We start from the raw sequence: 21865 nt of genomic DNA, 5'->3' as shown, positions 1-21865 counted from the left end.
GTGTTATTTCTTCTTTGAAAGTTTGGTAGAATTCCCCAGGGAATCCGTCAGGTCCTGGGCTCTTGTTTTTTGGGAGGTTTTTGATCACTGCTTCAATCTCATTACTAGATATCGGTCTATTCAGGTTGTCAATTTCTTCCTGGTTCAATTTTGGGAGTTTGTAGTTTTCCAGGAATGCATCCATTTCATCTAGGTTGCTTAGCTTATTGGTATATAACTGTTGGTAATAATTTCTGATGATTGTTTCTATTTCCTTGGTGTTAGTTGTGATCTCTCCCTTTTCATTCATAATTTTATTAATTTGGGCTTTCTCTCTTTTCTTTTGGATTAGTGTGGCCAGTGGTTTATCGATCTTATTGATTCTTTCAAAAAATCAGCTTCTAGTTTCATTGATACACTCTACTGTATCTCTGGTTTCTACCTCATTGATCTCTGCTCTAATCTTGATTATTTCCCTTCTTGCATGTGGAGTTGGTTTGATTTGTTGTTGATTCTCCAGTTCTTTAAGGTGTAGAGACAGCTGGTGTATTCTGGATTTTTCAATGTTTTTGAGGGAGGCTTGGATGGCTATGTATTTCCCCCTTAGAACCGCCTTTGCTGTATCCCATAGGTTTTGGACTGAAGTGTCTTCATTCTCATTGGTTTCCATGAATTGTTTAAGTTCATCTTTGATCTCCTGGTTGATCCAAGCATTCTTAAGCAAGGTGGTCTTTAGCTTCCAGGTGTTTGAGTTCCTTCTGAACTTTTCCTCATCAGTTTTTTTAATCTGAAAAATAAATGGTACAAAACACTTTACTAACAGCTTTTGTTGAGTATATATGTGTTGAAGAAATCCTAAACTATTCATTATTCTGAATAAAAATATGATTATTAACTTAGCTATTTCCTCTCTTATTATAAACAATATCAAGTGGGATTGCCCTTTGTACAAATACACTACAGTTTATTTATTTAACTGTTAATACACTTGTGGATTACATTTTTTGAGGGCTATTACGGATAATGTTTTAAGAACTGAGATTATACATACATTGGTGGACATGTGCATGAATTTCTGTTGGTTATTATCCTTTGGAATAGCAACAGTAGGTCACAAAGTTATTATTTTTGGTATACACCAAAAGTGTTTTCCATGATGCTGTACATGTTTATATTCCTGTCAGTAATATAGGAAAACCCATTTGTTTTAATTCTCAATTTTCTATATAAACCAATTGTTTTAAGCAGCTTTCTATGTATTGCTTAAATATGTAAATATCCTCATCTATCAACTATCAGTTCAGTCCCTTTTCTGTTTTGTACTTGACTTTATTTAATTTTGGGACTATTTGTATATTCTAATTATTTCCTTTAATTTTTTTTCTTAAGAACAACCCCTGTTACTTATTTCTTCTAAACTTTTGCTTTTATTTTTTTAAGTTTTTATTTAAATTTCAGTTAGTTAGTAGGCATGTAGTATTAGTTTCAAGTGTACAATATAGTGATTCAACACTTACATATAACACCTGGTGCTCATCACAAGTGCACTCCCTAATCCCTATCACTTATTTAAATCAAACCCCACCCACCCCCGCTCTGGTAATCATCAGGTTGTTTTCTATAGTTAAGAGTCTTTTTCTTGGTTTGTGTCTCTTCCCCTCTCCTCTTCCACCCCTTTGCTTGTTTGTTTTGTTTCTTAAATTCCACATATGGGTGAAATCATATGTATTAGTCTTTTTCTGATTGGCTTATTTTGGGTAGCGTAATACGTTCTAGTTCTATCCATGTCCTTGCAAATGGCAAGATTTCATTTTATGAGGCTGAGTAATATTCCATTGTGGTGTGTGTGTGTGTGTGTGTGTGTGTGTGTGTGTGTGTGTGCGTGCACGTGTACCACATTTTCTTTATGCAGTTTTCAGTCGATAAACACTTGGGATGTTTCCATAATTTGATTTTTGTAGATAATGTTGCTGTAAACATTAGGATGCATGATTTAGCAATTTCACTGCTAGGTATTTACCCAAAGAATACAAAAATACTAATTCAAAGGGATACATACAAATTTTCACCTTTAAAAATAGAAAGATGAAATAATAGTACATACAAGTCCTATAATACCTTCACTCCATTTTTCCTAATGGCTACATTTTACCTCATTATGGTACAATACCAAAAACAAGAATTTGACACATGTACATAGTAGATTGTGTGCTTATAGTAGGTCATTTTATCACATGTATAAATATGGTTACTACCACAATTAAAATGCAGAACTATTTTATCTTCAGAGCAGCTTCACTAAAACTGAGCAGTGGTAAAAGTTCTGACTCTCCACTAGAACACCTCTGAATCCCCACTCCAAGCAGGGAGGGGAAGACTGCCTCATTTCCCTCAGGTGAGGTGAAGGCCCCAGCTCCCCTTCTGATCTCCACTAACACTATGGGAAGAACTCCTTTTTATTGCCAGTGTGAACAGAAGTCCCAGCTCTCCATTTTGACATCTCAGACACTACTCTGATGAGGAAACTGTGTTGCTTTATTACAACCTGGCAAAGGAGAAGGTCTACACTCTCCACTCAGCCTTTGCTGGTATGACTTAAGTTGGGATCACCACTTTTTCTGTGGGTTTTAGTTGGAATAGAGCACTTATTGTCCTAAAAGTTTCCTGTTTCATGAGACTGCCCAATCCTATTTTGCTTTTGTTTCTATTTTTTGGGTGGTGCTAGAAAGAATATTTATTCAAAAGACCATTCTTACACCATCGCTCTGCAATGCCAGCTTTTTCAGTAATCAGCTCTCCATTTTTTTGGTCTTTCATTGTGTTCCATTGTTCTGTTTATCTATTTTATACACATGTCTTATTTGCTTAATTATATAATAAATCTTGACTTCTCGGGTATATTTGCTTCTCTACAATTTCTTTTATTAAGTTTGGTCTTCTTAATTTCTCTCAATGTTTTAGCTTAGATATCTTGTACACTTTTCTTAGAATCATTCTTAGTCTGCTTAATTCTTTCCCCTTTGTGCTTATTTTCCATATTGAAGTTACTGGCAATATAAGACATCACATTTATGGAATGGAAACTCAATATTATAATCATTTCTCCAAGTTGACTTGTACATTCAATGGAATCACAAACAAGATACTAATAGATTCATAATAAATATACATAATAATAAACTGTTAATGCTAATAGATTCTATATGAAGACATTTTAGGAGAAGGAAGATTGAGGATTTGATATTCATATTTCCCCTAATATTATAAAAATTTTTAAACATCATTGAAAATGTACCCTATCGGGGCACCTGGGTGGCTCAGTGGGTTGAAGCCTCTGCCTTCAGCTCAGGTCATGATCCCAGGGCCCTGGGATTGAGTCCCACATAGGGCTCTCTGCTCAGCAGGGAGCCTGCTTCCCTTCCTATCTCTCTGCCTGCCTCTCTGCCTACTTGTGATCTCTGTCTGTCAAATAAATAAATAAGTAAAATCTTTAAAAAAAGGAAAAAGAAAATGTACCCTATCATATTTCAAATCTTCTTTTTAAAATATCCTTGCATTTATTGGTATCTTAGATAGAGTTCAGTTTATTTTGAGATACACATTGACAGGGATTGAGAGAACATCACTTTTTTTCCTTTTCAGATAATTTGTTTTCTGATTCCCACCAATGAAATTAATGATGAAAAAATAAGCTTTTATGAAAAGGAGGTGGTAGATTTTGGAAATGAAGACTCATTCCTACTCCTACCCTATTAACTGATGAAAATAAGGCTAATCATACCTTTCTGGGCTTTGGTATTGGCTGATGTATTATGAAGGTGCACTGTGATAGATGAGAGTTTTTCAGACTCCAGCTGAGAATAGATGGAGAGAACAGTGCTTAACAAGAATACACACTTATGTTGAGAGCCAAGACAGTGCCTCAGAAAAATAATGATCCTACTTAAGTCCAATTTGATGTTCATTCTGTAACAAGGAAAGGGATTTTTAATAGAAACTGAAGTAAGATATAACCTTGTATTTTTAGCTTTTTCCATTAGATTTGCATTTCTATAACGGATAAGTCACTATTTAAACCTAGATATACACATGAATAGATTATTGGAAAGGACATTGATAAGATAGACAAACTGGCATGTAAGCCAGGATAGCAGGGTTTTGATATCACCATCGTATAAACTCTTTGTGCCAGCATAGAGTCCATACAAACTATGTTGTATGGGTTTGAGCTAATCTAATATCCATGGAGCTCACAATTCCATTGTATGACATGAGAACTTGGCTGATACAAACAACAAAGTTCCTTCTGGTTAAGAAAATCCATCTATTCACTTCCTTCTGAGAATTTTAAACATTATTCCCCAAACTATTTCTCCTTAGCTTAAAACATACTGCTATAGGACCAGGAATAAGTAATAGATTCTTTTCTTCCTTTTACAAATTTTAAAATGAAAAAAAAAATGAAATCAGTAAAGCATGGTAGTAGCATAAATATTCCTGAATCAAGATTATAATAGAATTAGAGAGTTAGCAACTCCAAATGAATAATTGCGAGGAGCTTCACTTTCTTCTGTCTCAATTTTGGTATGATTTCTAATCCCCATAACTCCTAATACTACTGTGCACCCATTTTGCAATCCAAATCTTTACTAATTTTTTCATTTTTCAATCAACCATTTTTATCAACTCACCTAGAAGTAGTTCTTTTTGAATCAACTGATTGCAAATCATTTTTTATATTCATGATATATTCATAGAGTTTCCTGCATTACCAGAGAAGATTAAGGTGCAGTGTGTGTGTGTGTGTGTGTGTGTGTGTGTGTGTGTGGTGTGGTGTGGTGTGTGTGTGTGTTTGAAAGAGAGAGGGAGAGAGAATTAATACAAGAGTAAGCTACAGGTATTGAGGGGGAAAAAAGGCCTTCTACGAAATTGATCTCATTTATCTTCTTTCCCATTCTGTCCTAGTTCCCCTCCATCTTCCTCCCACTAAAATGTAATACTTGTATTGTTTAGTGTGTCCCAGTAGGAAGAAATGTAGTTGCACATTCAGATTCCTCAAACCAAAAAACAATCAATACACTATGGCAGATATGTTGTTCCAGAAGAAAATTGTTTTTGTGCCTCTTAAAGGAAGAGCAATGAGTATCTGTGAGAAGAAAAATCCAGCCTTGGAAGTAACCACATTCATCTTTCTTCAAGGGGAGAAATTAAACAAAAAAGTTAACTTTAAAACAATGATTAACTTAAGTTTCTTTCATTGCCATTATATGTGGTCCTTCTAAAGGAAAAAAAAAATGTTAGTAAACTACAGAGAAGATAGAAAACATCATGTTGGGGCGCCTGGGTGGCTCAGTGTGTTAAAGCCTCTGCCTTCGGCTCAGGTCATGATCCCAGGGTCCTGGGATCGAGCCCCACATCGGGCTCTCTGCTCAGCAGGGAGCCTGCTTCCCCTTCTCTCTGCCTGCCTCTCTGCCTACTTGTGATCTCTCTCTGTCTGTCAAATAAATAAATAAAATCTTTAAAAAAAAAAAAAAAGAAAACATCATGTTAAGCTCATGAAAAATGAGGGTGTTCAGTGCATTTGAATCATATACACAAATCGGTGTTCAGTTTACATGTGAGTGGCTGGATTTTTTTTTTTTTTTATGTGTGTTAAATGTGCAAGAGGATGGGTAGGAGTAGAGGCCTAAAATTAAACTTAAGTTATGGTAGTTTTACAGCTTGTTAACATCAAATTGACCCATAAAACATGGACTCTTAAGGTGAGGTACGGCCCAGTCCTCCAGGGAAAAGCATCATTAGACATTTTTGTGCCCTCTCCCATTCTTCCCTACATGCTGATATGTGAAAGATTATTAGATATATCTGCATATGGATGAATGAATTTTGGGATGAACAACACTTTTAGAAACTGTGTGACGGGTTGAGTTAGTTACAGCTGAAGTTAAGCTTGGGGTAAAAATCTTTCCCTGAAGTAGAATTCACTCTGAAGGAATTGTGAATCTGAAGGTTGAGAAATTAGGAAAATGGCTCATTCTGCATATTCCGTTCTAATTTCTTCTAACACCTAGTTCCTTGAAAGCAGCTTATGTTAAGTAAAGAATACACTGAACAGGGTGCTGAGCTGGCTCAGTTGGTTAAGTATCTGTCTGCTTTTGGCTCAGGTCATAATCCCGGGGTCCTAGGATCTATTCCTGGCATTGCATCAGGCTCTGTGCTCAGCAGGGAGTCTACTTCTCCCTCTCCTTTTGCCTGCAACACCTCGTGCTCATGCACTCTCTCTCTCTGTCAAATAAAATCCTTTAGGAAAAACAAAATACACTGAGCAGAAAGTTTTCAATAACAAATCAAATATATTTGGCTGTAACAAAAGAATGATGCGTTGAAACAGCAAAACACTTATAGACCTTTTCTCTTTTCTCTAAAGTACCAGGGACACATAATGCAAACTGACAGATTTAGAAGAGCTTGGAGTACTGGAACAATTTAGGACAGGAGGGTGATGGAGGATTGAAAGCCATCTTAAGTACTCTCTGCTAATAGAAATGTATGGGGGGACTTTGATAAATTACTCTGACTAAAAGGGAAAGAGAGAGACAGAAAAATTGGTTGTATTTCTCCCTCAAACTAATCAAATAGATTATATCATCAGTTACATGGGCTTAATCTAACTTATTATTAGTAATATTATGAGTTAAGTAACCTATTTCTATTTCATAGATCAGCACATAACAAGCAGGGCTAGAATTAGGGTGAAGTGACAGAGGTACTTCCCTTGGGTGCAAAATTTAAGGGATGCCCAAATACGCAGATGTCAAGGTAAATAATATTTAACACAACAGTGTCAATGCAAATTAATGCAAAAAGCTCAGGATGAACAAAAGGTCACAATTTCAATTAAAGATACTATCAGGATAAACTTACTTATGTATTCTAAGGTGCCTCACCCCTCCGGTTCATGAGCTTGCAGGCCAATGATCAAGCCCTCATCCTAAATGGTTTTACAACTTCAGAATGTAAAAGCACAATTTAAAATTCAAAATAATTTCACAGTTTCCATAGTATGTGTATGTTCTTCGCATAGTATGCCTGATCTTCCTCCATTACACAGAATCTACTCTTTGCTAGCTGTAATCTAAAGTATATTTAGGGGAAAATCAAGACCATTCAAGGAAGTTCCCTTTATGCTTTTATTCCTTAATTTTATTATTCTCCCTTCAGGCTTCTGGCTTCAGTTGTTTCTGTTAAGACTTCTTCTTCATTCTTTTCTTTTTTTTTTTTTTTGAGAGGGAGAGTATATGCAAGAGGAGGGAGGGGCAGAGGAAGAGGGAGAGAGAATCTTAAGTAGACTCCACACTCAATGTCATGACCCTGAGGTCATGACCTGAGCCAAAATCAATAGTCAGATGCCAATCCAGCTAAGCCACCTAGGAACCCTGAAAATTTCATTCTAATTGTTGTCCTCCATCATGAAAAATATTAATGTATAACCTATTTTTTTTAATCTCTCACTGCTTTTTTTTTAAAGATTTTATTTATTTGACAGAGAGAGAGAGATCACAAGTAGGCAGAGAGGCAGGCAGAGAGAGCAGGGGGGTAGGGTTGGGGGGAAGCAGGCTCCCTGCTGAGCAGAGAGCCCGATGTGGGTCTTGATCCCAGTATCCTGAGATCATGACCTGAGCTGAAGGCAGGGGCTTAACCCACTGAGCCACCCAGGCACCCCTCTCACTGCTATTTTAATCATTATTTTGGCTTTTGTGTTTAATAGATTCATAAACATGTATCTAGATTTGGATTTGTTTTATTTATCCTGATGAGGATATAGTGTTTTCGTGGGATATAAAGATTCATACTTTTCAAGTGTTCTGGGATGTTTCAGTCATTATCTCATCAAAATGTGGTTATTCTCCGCATTTTTAAGAGACCCAGAACAAAAAAGTCCTAAAATTTATATGGAACCACAAAGGACCCCAAATATCCAAAGAAATCGTGAAAAAGAAAATCAAAGCATCACAATTCCAACTTGAAGTTACCATGCAAAGCTGTAGTAATCAAACAGTACGGTATTGACACAAAAATAAACACCAAGAAATAAACCCACAATTATATGGTCAATTAATCTTCAACAAAGCAGGAGAGAATTTGCCAGGGTCCAGCCTCAGCAGGTCCAGGTGTCCCCGAAGGAGGAGTGGTGTCGGCGAGAAGAATGAGAGATCCACACAGTGAGTTCTGGTTAGTAGTCAGGCATCTCCCTCTTTATTCTGATTTTAGGGCTTCTTATATAGGCAGTTTACTTGCAGGGGGTTACATTTGTGCAAAGGACATCAAAGGACTCAAGCACTCATCAGACAATTTCTCTTTGTTCAACACATATTATTCTAGTTAAGCTATAATGGGTACAGACTGGCGCCAGGGATGGGGGACAGGGTCTTGTTTCTTGAGTCGTCATGTCCCTCAGAAAGCTATGGGAGGTAGCACAAATTTGTGCTTTTTGGTAATTTATTCTGGGGTCTGCAGGAAAACAGGATATGGGTTAATGGAAAACAAGAAGCTATATGGCTGAACTAGATAGTAAGAACTGCAGGAAAACAAGGTATAAATTAATGGAAAACATGAAGCTTTAGGGATAAGCTAGATAGTAAAGAACTGTAGTAAAACAAGATATAGGTTAATGGAAGATGAGAAGCCATCTGAAGAAACTTAGTATATAGGAGAGAAGTAGGAACGAGAAGGCGTTACCTTTGCAGGAGGCAGGGTGTATTTTAATGGCTCGGCTTGTGAAAACATTGGACAAACATCAGCCTGGGGAGGAAATCATCTATCGTGGTACACATCTAAAGTTCTCCATAGTCCTAGGTACAGAATAATTTACCTCCTTGAAGTTGCTATGGCCGACAAGCCTGAGAGATGTTTGCAGCAGATTAGCAAGGGGCTCTTTGTTTGAGAGAGACAGGGGAGGGGATCAGAGGAAAAGGCAAGAGACTACCAGACCATGTTTATCTGCAGGGCTATCCGGCCCTTGGCAGCTGCCTGCAGGCAATCTGGCCCTCCGCAGGATTAGGCCTGCATCAGCTCAAACCTTAATTTAGTGGGGCAATGCCCTTGACCAGGCCTCATGGCTCCCAACAAGAATATCTAGTAGGAAAAAGACAGTCTCTTTAACAAATGGTGTTGGGAAAACTAGACAGCCACATTCAGAAGAATGAAACTAGACAACTTTCTTACACCATATACAAAAATAAACTCAAAATGGATTAAATACCTAAATATGAGACCTGAAACCATGGAAATCCTAGAGGAGAGCACGGGCAGTAAACTCTCTGATACTGGCCACAACAACATTTTTCTAGGTATGTTTCCTGAGGCAAGGGAAATAAAAGCAAAAATAAACTACTGGGACTACATCAAATTAAAAACCTTCTGCACAGCAGAGGAAACAACCAACAAAACTAAGAGATAGCATACAGAATGGGAGAAGTTATTTGTAAATGACATATCTGATAAAGGATATATAAAGAATTTATACAATTCAATACCCCAAAAATGGATAATCTAGTTTAAAAAAATGAGCAGAAGACATGGGTAGACATTTCCTCCAAAAAAGACATCCAGATGACCAGCAAACATCTGAAAGATGTTCAACTACACTCATCATCAGGGAAATGCAAATGAAAACTACAATGAAATACCACCTCACACCTGTCAGCATAGCTAAAATCAAAAAGACAAGAAACAAAAAAAGTGTAGGCAAGGATGTAGAGAAAAAGGAACCCTCCTGCACTGTTGGTGGGAATACAAACTGGCATAGCCACTGTAGAAAACAGTATGGTTTCTCAAAAAGTTAAAAATAAAACTATCCTTACAATCCAGTAGTTGCACTAGTGGGTATTGACTCAAAAATACAAAAAACAGGAATTCAAAGGGGTACAGGCACCCCTATGTCTATAGCAGCATCAGTCTCTAATATGTTCATAATAAATCCACTAAGTTTTGATTTATAACAGTTAAAATTTCCACTTCTATAAGTCTCACTCTACATTATATTTGTCTGTTCACTTTTGATGCTCTCAGTTTTAGTCATTTTTCTAATTTCATCTTTGCTTAATTAAATATTTCAGAAATATCTCCTCATGTTCTTTATCTCATTTTGACTACCCAATGTATTGTTTCTCCACCTTGTCCTGCTACTGCTGCTGCTTCTCCCCACACCTCAGCTTTTTGTGTGTGCTTGATGGCTTTTGATTATGAGCTAACCCTTTTTGTTTCTGATCTGTGGGGCTCCTGAGGGTCTACGCTGGTGGGAAAAGACAATTTTCTTCTGGGAGTCAGAGAGGAACATTAGCCAGAAACTAGTCTGCATAGAGTCCAGATGTCACGTGAGGCCCCAGATTCAGCTGTTCCTTGTTGAAAACCTAAGTCTGCACGAGACAGGGGTTTGTAGGTCTGTCTATCCCCTGGTTAATATATCTCTTTTTGTCTGCCTGAACCTTAAGAATATGCTTTTTGTGGGGCATCTTTGGAGATCTTTTAAGTCTGGGTACTAAAATGCTACAAAGTATCTTTTCCATGAGGAAGTCATTCAGTAGACAGAGGTGCCTCCAGGATACCCCGCATACGGTAAACACACACGTAGAACACTGTTGATGTTATCTGTATCAGACGTGGCTATGTTGGGTTCATTTTGTTTGTTGATTTAGTGCAAATTCCTCTACTGAATAATGTCATTAAAGTTTAATTCTGATATTGCTCAATATATTAGGTACCAAAATCACCAAAGTTGGAATTTATTCAGAGGGTATGTCTTTAGTGAAATTCTAATTCTTGCAAAAGTAATTGGTGTATTTCCATTCACAATATTTTATGTTTTCAATCTAACTAGTTTATAATTCATTGAATTATTCATGGCCTTGAGACTTCTAAAGCAATTCTGTATTTTTGAGACTATTCCCAGCTCTTCTCTAATTTTTTGTATCTCTGTAAATTTCTCATCCTTATAATTTTATGGGGTTTTTATGATTTAAAAATTTTTTTGAATTGATTAGAAATTTACCTATTTACAGAATTAATGCTAGCTTTGTCAGTCCTACTTTCCCCTCTTTTATAAACTACTCCATATAGTCTTTACTGATGTATTCTTCTACTACAGATACATTTTGGTTTACTTTGCGTTATCCTATTTTAAAGAGCTAAATTATTTTTTCTGAGAATTTCTGAAGTCATGCCCTGTAAGCTTTGATAGCATTATCATCTAAGTGGGAGTACAAATCCTGCCTCTCCTACTGACTGTTTCTGTGATCTATGGCATATTACCTCTCTGTTCTTCAGGTTACTTTTCTATAAAATATGATTGATAATAATAATATAACTATCTCATAGTGAGATTATAAGGATGAGTAAAGTAGTAAATGTAAATACAGTAGTGCCTGACTAACAATAAAGTCTATATACAAATTAAACTTTGTTGTTATTACCACAGATAATTTTTGTCCACCTTTTGTGGGAATCTCTTAAATAGGCATCTGTGGTATAGCTTTACTGTTTTCTGTTTGTTTTTTGTTTTTTTTTCTGTTAGTCGAAATTAATTGCCCTGTAGTTAGGTAACAGGTTCTATTCTGTTCCTTTTAGTTGTTTATTTTGGTTTTTAAGTTAGCAATACATATGATTTTTAAAGTATTAGTCAATAGAAACTTCAAAAGAATGTACTATATATGTGTGTGCAAAGTTTTCCTTTTATAAAATTTAGATCATATCTGTTACTAAATTTTTATGGTGTAGTTCTATACAAACACCCTGTCTCCACAGCTTTGGTCTACACCTGCAACATAGAGTTAGTAGAATTTGTACAACTAGTTCAGGTCAGTAAGTCACAGCTTTGGTCTACACCTGCAACATAGAGTTAGTAGAATTTGTACAACTAGTTCAGGTCAGTAAGCTGAGAATTGTGGTAATATGTGTTAACGGTAAGATTTCAGCATTAAATAGTCACCCACATTCTCTAGCCTCCACTTTCCTCATGTAACAAAATTAGAGGAAGTTTTGTGTTAAAATATTAAGTCAAGATATCAAACAGCCTGAATCACTGAATCAACATATGGAAGACTATGGCCTTTGAGAGTCACTAGGTCCACAGGGGACTTCGAGTGAATGAAAAACAGTCTTTTATTTAAACCAGAAAGATTTTGGATTTTTTTTTTTTTTTTTAGGGATATAGTCAGACTATCCTCACAAACTGAAATAAAAAAGTAAAACTCACCTTGAGTTGGAACTTGAGGACACAGTATATTAGAATTAGTGAGATGAGAGGGGCATGTACATTTGGGGAGAGGGTTCAGGGGAAGGTTCTTGGGAAAGGTTATACACATTGGTCCAGCAGCATCTAGAGGATAAAAGTTTGTACTGATCAAAGATAGCAAGAAGAGTGGCCTGCACAGAGGACTTATTAACAGGATTTCTCCTGCCTTATTCTGTAGGACAAAGAACATAGTGAAAATCAGCTGCAAGAGACGAGCACAGTGGTGATAGAGAGGATGGATTTGCAGTCTTGATTCTGATCTAAGAATGATTTAAGGTGTTTTTTTTTTTATTCGTTTATTTGTTTATTTACAGCATAACAGTGTTCATTGTTTTGGCATCACACCCAGTGCTCCATGCAGTACGTGCCCTCCCTATTACCCACCACCTGGTTCCTCAACCTCCCACCCCCCCACCCCCGCCCCTTCAAAACCCTCTGGTTGTTTTTCAGAGTCCATAGTCTCTCATGGTTCATCTCCCCTTCCAGTTTCCCTCAATTCCCTCTCCTCTCCATATCCCCATGTCCTCCATGTTATTTGTTATGCTCCACAAATAAGTGAAACCATATGATACTTGACTCTCTCTGCTTGACTTATTTCACTCAGCATAATTTCTTCCAGTCCCGTCCATGTTGCTACAAAAGTTGGGTATTCATCCTTTCTGATGGAGGCATAATACTCCATTGTGTATATGTACCACATCTTCCTTATCCATTCATCCGTTGAAGGGCATCTTGATTCTTTCCACAGTTTGGCAACTGTGGCCATTGCTGCTATAAACATTAGGGTACAGATGGCCCTTCTTTTCACTACATCTGTATCTTTGGGGTAAATACCCAGCAGTGCAATTGCAGGGTCATAGGGAAGCTCTATTCTTAATTTCTTCAGGAATCTCCACACTGTTCTCCAAAGTGGCTGCACCAACTTGCATTCCCACCAACAGTGTAAGAGGGTTCCCCTTTCTCCACATCCTCTCCAACACACGTTGTTTCCTGTCTTGCTAATTTTGGCCATTCTAACTGGTGTCAGGTGGTATCTCAATGTTGTTTTAATTTGAATCTCCCTGATGGCTAGTGATGATGAACATTTTTTCATGTGTCTGATAGCCATTTGTATGTCTTCATTGGAGAAGTGTCTGTTCATATCTTCTGCCCATTTTTCGATATGATTATCTGTTTTGTGTGTGTTGAGTTTGAGAAGTTCTTTATAGATCCTGGATATCAACCTTTTGTCTGTACTGTCATTCGCAAATATCTTCTCCCATTCCGTGGGTTGCCTTTTTGTTTTGTTGACTGTTTCCTTTGCTGTGCAGAAACTTTTGATCCCCCACTCGTTCTCGGGCGCGCTGGCGTTCAGGCGTACTGGCGGCTCAGGGACAGAGACCTGATTTCTCCGCCGCACTCTCTCTGGCTCAGCGCCAGGGGAGGCTGTCCTGGGTCGGGGGACTTAGGTCCCTGACCCTAACCGCCCAGGTTCCCACTATTACCCCCCGCGATCCTTTGCTCTTTGTTTTTTGAGTGCTTTCAACCAGACTCCAAGTTAATGCTGGTCCCCAGACGCAGAGCACTCTCGTGTTGGGGTATTACTTTCCAATCGGTGACCTCTGGTGGCTCCCTCCCCCTTTTGTTTATCTTCCGATATCAGTCCAAGGCTCCCAGTCTGCTTTACCTGCCACTGGCGTCTTGGGCTCCTGTAGAGATCCAGACGTGTATAATTCTGATCTCAGGCTGATTTCATGGGTGGTCGGAGTTCTTTGGTAGGTAATCAGCTCACTTTAGGGTACAGGTTGAAATGGTTGATTTAAGGTGTTTGATTGCAAAGTTGGCTTAGAATTGCTGCTTTTCAAAAGAAAGTGAAACTACAGTTACTAGTGACTATTGACTTTGGTACTTAAGTTAGCAGGAGAAATTTTAAGTCAATTATTCATGAAAGCCAGAAGGAAATACTATACACATACCCCATATTTTTTAAAAAATGAAAGTTTCCTAACCAATTCTGTAAGCATCAATAACCTTGATCCCAACTCCAGAGAAAAATACAGATAGAAAAGAATACTGCTGGGTCTATGTACTTTCTGAATCTAGATGTAAGCATTCTAAATAAAGTGTATCCAAATTTAGTCCAAACAAGCTGAAATTGACATCCTTGATATCATCTAAAATTGGGTGCCAAATGACTTTCCAAGGTCCTTATTGCATCATATTAACTTTATAAAAGGCCACTCAAACCCCAGGTGACCAGGATACTCAGGGGAGTCTACTGCTGTTGTAGATTTTTTTTTACTTATCACATTTAATGGACTAAAATTGTTTAAAAAAAAAAACTAAACTAACAAACAGTACTATCTAATAGGTCTTTGAATAACTAATCATCTTCTGTATAAGTGTACTGACTCAGTGTAAGAATGTTGAATTTGTTAAGTGAAGAGTGCCAAGAACTCTCAAGAAAGACATAATTACATGGGAAGATGTCCAAAACATGGTATTTAAAAAGACAAAATGGATATTAGAGTTCATAAATAAGGAAAAGCTCTTCATTCCAGAAAGACATGGCCAAAAGGGTATGATCTAAAACTTTGGGTGAAAATAGAAAGAAAAAAAACCTTATAAAAGGAATACTAAATTATAAATTATAAATTTATATTTTTTCTTGCCTTTAAATGTAATATTTTTCACTACTTGTCGAAAATTAAGGTGGAAGGGGAAAGGAAAAATGTTATGTGAAAAATATTTTTTAATTTTTTCCCCTGCATGTCAAACTCTGAATCTTTCAAGAATGACTAAGACTGAAAGAGTCTTTGCTACAATGTGGAGAATAAAGGCTACATTCTCACAATAGCATTCTCTGCAACATCTGTCCACCTTTAAGGCATGCAGAAATATCTACCCAGGAGTGGTTATCGAACCTTTAAAGAGACTCCACTATAAATATGCTTTAGATTGTTTAATTTATTAGGATCCATTCCTTTTGTTCTAAGTTAATCATCTAAATCTTGTTCTAACATTCGAAGTCTTTATTTAGCTCTTCCTCATATATGAAGTATCTTTGTATTTGGTTGTGATTATTCTTTTGAATAAATATCTTAGTCTGCAGTTGATGGTTACCAAATGTTACCTTAGCTGAGCTTGCTAGTAGTAAATAGCCCAATATTTGGCCCAAGAAAGGAAAAGTAAATTTTTATAAGCTGATTTAAATGGAGTCCTTAATTTTTCTTTCCTTTTTTAAATGTTTTATTTCTTATAAAATATCTTATTTCTAAGGTTTGTTTCTCCTATTATGATTTGATTTATTCTCATGTATTCTGTGCTATCTCTGTCTGCTTATTTTTAACCAAGATTTTCTGTCAGCTTTATTAACAAAATATGGAAACATTGATAAAAATGAAGGAATGGTTTTAAGGACAAGTTCCAGAAATACCTAACTATTAATTGTTTCAGTTTAAGAAAATCAGTGAAGAAATAAAATATCATGAAGAAAAGGAATTCTGTCAGTCAAAAAAACTATTAACAAATTTTTGAGAGAGACCTGATCTTATGGGTAAAATATCCACAAGCAACTTAGTATTATTGTTCCTTACTTTCTGTCTGATTTGGAGAAAACCATTTAACTATTCAGATGTCATCTCATCGAATTGCCTTTGAGATTGCATGCTATAGCTGAACAGATTTTATTTTTAAATTACTTTATTGTAATTTTGAAAGAAAAAAGAAAAGCATATTTAAGGAACGTGACCTTTAATATGCCGTGTAAATACCTCAGTTAACCTTCAGTGGAATCCCAATAAGTGACCAGCAACATTATACTAAATTTTATTGTATTATAATTTTACATTGTTCCTGTGATTAACAGTAGTCTCTTAGGCAATTGTGTGACTTTTATTACTTAAACATTAGTTGTTGTTGTTGTTGTTTTAATTTTCACATGCTACACAGAGCTAAAAAAAAAAAGGATTATATGTGAATATATGTGAAAGTCTGTGAAAAGAATATGCACGTGGAGGATTTGAGATCATTATTAACCCAAGAATGCTTTGCAGCACAAACAGGAATGCTTTGGTTTAATGCCTCACTTCTGAGCACTGTGGCAGAATGTCCTAGCAACAAGAGACCTAATATGTATGTTTGAGGTCACCAAGAAATGTGTTGTATCAATGAGCTTCTGCTTCTAAAATTTCCTAACAAGGGGGAGGAATGCATAGCAGTTGAATTATTATTTCCAAATATAGTTATGAATTATTTAGATGTTCAAAATAAATATGCTTTTAGGGAGATCAGTATAATCTTGGAAAAGATGAAGCAGAATGTGAATGCCATCAATAATATTTTGTTCTGATTTACTCCTTTGTCTAATTTTACCCAGTCCCTTCCCTTACCACTATAGATGATTTGCTTTGAAGGCCCCAATCTATTAAATGGTGGCACATATCTTACCAGCTGTTCTTCTGTATATTTGCCAATAGGAAACAATGTGTGCCATGTGTTAAAAGCAAGGCATTTGATAAATAGAACTATTCAATCAATTCCCACTCACCAGTAATGCCAGAATCAGTGCTACCTCCCACGTCACTATAGGGGTACTTTTCCCAAGTTCTTTTTCTACGCCATCTCTGTCTCATACTTTAAAGATCTTTTCTCTCTTTGGCACAATTTCTGCTTATTAGAACTGTCCTCCAACCTTTCCTGTCTTACCTTAACCTCAGGAATATCTATATTCTATCAGCTCCCTCAATGCATTGGCCCAGGAATCTTCCAAATTCTGAATACCTTGATCAATTCAACATTACGGGGTATTTAAAAAAATATTTTCTCAAAGCTAATGTATAACAACTTTTGTTTTGATGTGAAGTATCAAATTATAAATATTTGGCCATGGAAGGTTTATGAGATTTATAAAAGGATTTATCCGGATCGAAGAGTCATTTTAGAGTTTTGAAATAAATGTCTATGAACATAATTACAGCTGTGTGTTTTGGGTAAGGATTTGTATACAACTTTCTCAGCAAGACCCTAAAAGAAAAATGGGTTGTGTTATGCTTCACTTACTGATAGGCTTTCTTAGTGTTGGTACCCCTTGAATAAGGACACTGTTGGTGGTAATACTGTGTCTAATGTGATTGCTTTTCTAGTTAAACCAGCATATGGAGGCAGCATATGGAAGCAAGTATTACTGTCAGGTGCATCATATCACATCCTCCATTGAAATTGAGAAAAAAATGAAATATCGTATCTAGTATAATTTTTAATATAGTTAAAGGAACAACAAAAAAAAGAATAGTCCTAGAAAGTGCTCTATTGATGTTCACAGAAGTTACTTCACACTAGAGAAATATTTGAATACTCCAAATAGCCCAGAATGGTATAGCATTTGAACTCTGGCATGCTCAATAGAGTAGTATACAGACATTAACAAAACTGTAACATTTGTCTGATATAGAATATGACTGTCTGATATGAATATGATATAGAATATGACTGTAATTGTTGAAGAACATATGTATGCATTTAGAAAAATAAACAAAGAAAATCAAATCTTAAAACTTTGATTGACCTGCTTGATCACCATGGGCTCTTAGGCTTGCACACTGTGACCACCTACATTAACATGACGTAGCTATTAGTACCATGAATGGAGATGGCCTGTGTCAATATGACAGCCATTTGGTCCAGGTGAACTTTTCCTGGGAAAGACAAAACTGGAAACCAATAAATAACTTACTGTTTGCTTCAGAAATTTCGTGTACATCGGTTAACTGATATAGCCATCTCCTTGTAAAGTAACTCACTTAAGAAACAACAGTTTAATTTTCAAGACTAATTTTAACAACCTCACCTTGCCATGTCTACCAGTCTGAAACTGTTACATCAGGAATTTTGTCCAGTCCCCACTAGTTCTTCTAGGTTCTTCTACCTAAATTTTATTCTATTCTATTTCAACTATTTCATCTATTTCAACTTTGAGGTATGAATGACAAAAATTGAACATATTTAAGGTTTATAATGTATTGATTTGATGTGTCAGCATCATGAAATGATTACCAATATATGTCATAATGTGTGACATACACATCACCTCACATAGTTACTTTTGTGTGTGTGAAAGAACACTTAAGTTCTGTTCTCTTAGGGGCACCTGGATGGCTCAGTTGAGAGGCTGCCTTCAGCTTGGGTCGTGGTCTCAAGAGTCCTGGAATCAAGCCCCACATTGGGCTCCCTGCTTGACCCAGTAGAGGGATCTGCTTCTCCCTCTCCCTTTGCCTGCTGCTCCCCCAACTTGTGTTTGCTTTCTCTCTCTCTCTCTCTGTCAAATAAATAAATAAATAAAAATCTTTAAAAAAAAACAATCTGTTCTCTTAGTAGGTTTTAAGTATACAGTACAATTTTGTTACCTGTGTTCACCATATTGTACAATAGATATCTGGAACTTATTTAACTTAGAACTGAAACTTTGTGCCTTTTGACTAACATATCCCCATTCCCCCACTCTTATCAGTTCTAGCAGCACCTCGTCTACTCTCTGCTTCTATGAGTTCACCATTTTTAGATTCCATATATAAGTGAGATCATAGAGTAATTGTCTTTCTAGATCTGGTTTATTTCACTTAGCATAATGTCTTCCAGATTCATCCACGTTGTCACAAACAGAATTTCATTCTTTTTATGACTGAATATTTTATACATTTTACATATAAACATATATATACATATTTCATATTTTCTTTATCCACTCATTTGTTTTGAACACTTAGGTTGTTTTTCCATATCTTGGTTATTGTGAATAATGCTGCAATGAATATTTGAGTATATACTCAAAGGAAATGAAATCAGTACCCTTAAAGTGTCTCTTTAAGGTACTGATTTCATTTCCTTTGAGTATATACTCAAAGATGTGATTTACTGGATCACATGGAAGTTCTGCCTTTTTCATTTTTTGGGGAACTGCCATATTGTTTTTCATAATGACTGTACCAATTTGTAGTCTCATCAATGATGTATCAGGGTTCCTTTTTCTCTGTATCCTTGCCAATACTTATTATTGCTTATCTTTTTTTAATACTAGACATTCTAATATGTGTGAGGTTAGTATCTCATGGTTTTGGTTTGCATATCTCTGATAACAAGTTGTGTTGAGCACCTTTTCATTTACCCGTTGAAAATTCATGTGTCTTTTTCTTTTTCTTTTTGAAAAATGTCTACTCAGGTAATTTACCCATTTTTAGCATACATGCTAGGAATTGATTGCTATTTATTTTGGATAATAACCCCTTATCTGATATATTGCTTTTACATATTTTCTTACATTCCATAGGTTACCCTTTTTTTTTTTTTTTAAGATTTTATTTATTTATTTGAGAGAGAGAGCATGAGAAGGGGGAGGGTCAGATGGAGAAGCAGACTCCCTGCCGAGCAGGGAACCTGATGCGGGACTCCATCCTGGTACTCCAGGATCCTGACCTGAGCTGAAGGCAGTCTCCCACCCAACTGAGCCACCCAGGCATCCCCATAGGTTACCCTTTTATTTTGTTGATAGTTTCCTTTGATGTGCAGAAGATTTTTAGTTTGATGTAGTCCCTTTTGTTTGTTTGTTTGTTTGTTTATTGCTTTTGGTGCCTATGCTTTTGGTCTTTCTCAGAAAATCATTGTCAAGACCAATATCAAGAAGTTTTCTTCTAGGAGTTGTATGATTTCAGTTCTTATGTTTAAATCTTTAATCCATTTTTAATTAATTTTTGTGTATGGAGTAGGATCAAGTTCCAAAATCCTTCTATTGCATGTGAATATGCAGTTTTCCCAATACCATTTCTTGAAGACATTGCCCATTTTTCATTTGTATTCTTGGCATCCTGGACATAGATTTTATATGTCATTGATTGTATATGTGTGCTTTATTTCTGAGCCCTCTGCTCTGTGCCACTGTTTTTATGTCAGTACCATACTATTTTTTATAGCTTTGTAATATAATTTGAAATCAGGAAGAGTGATGCATCCAACATTTTTCTTCTTATTCATGATTGCTTTGACTATTTGTGGTTGCATATGAATCTTACAATTTTCTTCTATTTATTTTGAAAAATGCCATTGAAATTTAATCTGTAGATGGCTTTGGGTACTTTGTACATTTTAAAAGTATTATTTGTTTCAATCCATGAACACAGGATACGTTTCCATTTATTTGTCTTCTTCAATTTCTATCATCAATATCTTACATTTTTCTGTGGATGGATCTTTTACTTCTGCAGTTAAATTTATTATTAAGTATTTTATTATTTTTAATGCTCTTATGAATGGGATTATTTTCATAATTTCCTTTTCTTTTTAAGATTTTATTTATTCATTTTGAGAGAAAGAGAGCATGAGCAGGGGGAGAGGCAGAGGGAGAGGGAGAAGCAGGCTCCCCACTGAGCCAGGAGCCTGATGTGGGGCTCAATCCCAGGACCCTGGGATCATGACCTGAGCCTAAGGCAGACATTTAACTGACTGAGCCACCCAGGCGCCCTTATGTGGGTTTTCTTAATATTTTATTTATTTGTCAGAGAGGGAGAAAGCACAAGCAGAAGCAGGGGGAGTAGCAGGCAGTGGGAGAAGCAAGCTTCCCATTGAGCAAGGAGCCTGATGCAGGCCTGGATCGCAGGACACGGGGATCATGACCTGAGCCAAAAGCAGGTGCTTAACTTAATTTCCTTTTCAAAGAATTCTTTGTAATGTAGAAACACAACTGATTTCTTATTTAAATTCAATTAATTTACATATTGTGTATTATTATTTCCAGAGGTAGAGTTCAGTGTTTCATCAGTTGTATAATACCCAGTGATTATTACACCAGGTGCCCTCCTTATTGTCTGTCACCCAGTTACCCCATCTCTCCACTCTCCTCCCCTCTAGTATTCCTCAGTTTGTTTCCAATGATACTCTCCGGTTTCACCCACATCATAGCAAATGGCAAGATTTTATTTCTTTTGATGGCTGAGTAGCATTCCTATATATATATATATATATATATATATATATATATATATATATATATCACATTTTCTTATTCATTATTCATCTACACTCTTTTCATAGTTTGTCTATTGTGGACATTGCTGCTATAAACATTCAAATGCAGGTGCCCCTTTGGAAAACTACACTTGTATTTTGGGGATAAATACCCAATAGTGCAGTTGCTGGATCATAGGGTAGCTCTACTTTCAACTTTTTGAGGAACCTCCATACTGTTTTCCAGTGTGGCTGTACCAGCTTCCATTCTCACTAACAGTGTAACAAGGTTCCTCTTTCTCAACATCCTCACCAACATTGTCATTTCTTGATTTCTTAATTTTAGCCATTCTGACTGGCTTGAGGTAGTATCTCATTCTGGTTTTGATTTTTTTTATTTCCCTGATGACAGGTAATGCGGAGCATTTCTTCATGTATCTGTTAACCATTTGTTATGCCTTCCTTGGAGAAATGTCTGTTCATGTATTCTGGCCATTTCTTAATTGGATTATTTGTTCTTTGGGTGTAGAATTTGATAAATTCTTTATAGATTTTCAATACTAGCCCTTTATCTGATATTCACAGATATCTTCTTCCATTCTGTCCATTGTCTTTTGATTT

This window comes from Meles meles, chromosome 15 (assembly GCF_922984935.1).
Source record: "Meles meles chromosome 15, mMelMel3.1 paternal haplotype, whole genome shotgun sequence".
NCBI classification, from domain to species: Eukaryota; Metazoa; Chordata; class Mammalia; order Carnivora; family Mustelidae; genus Meles; species Meles meles.
This window is presented reverse-complemented; position numbering follows the sequence as displayed.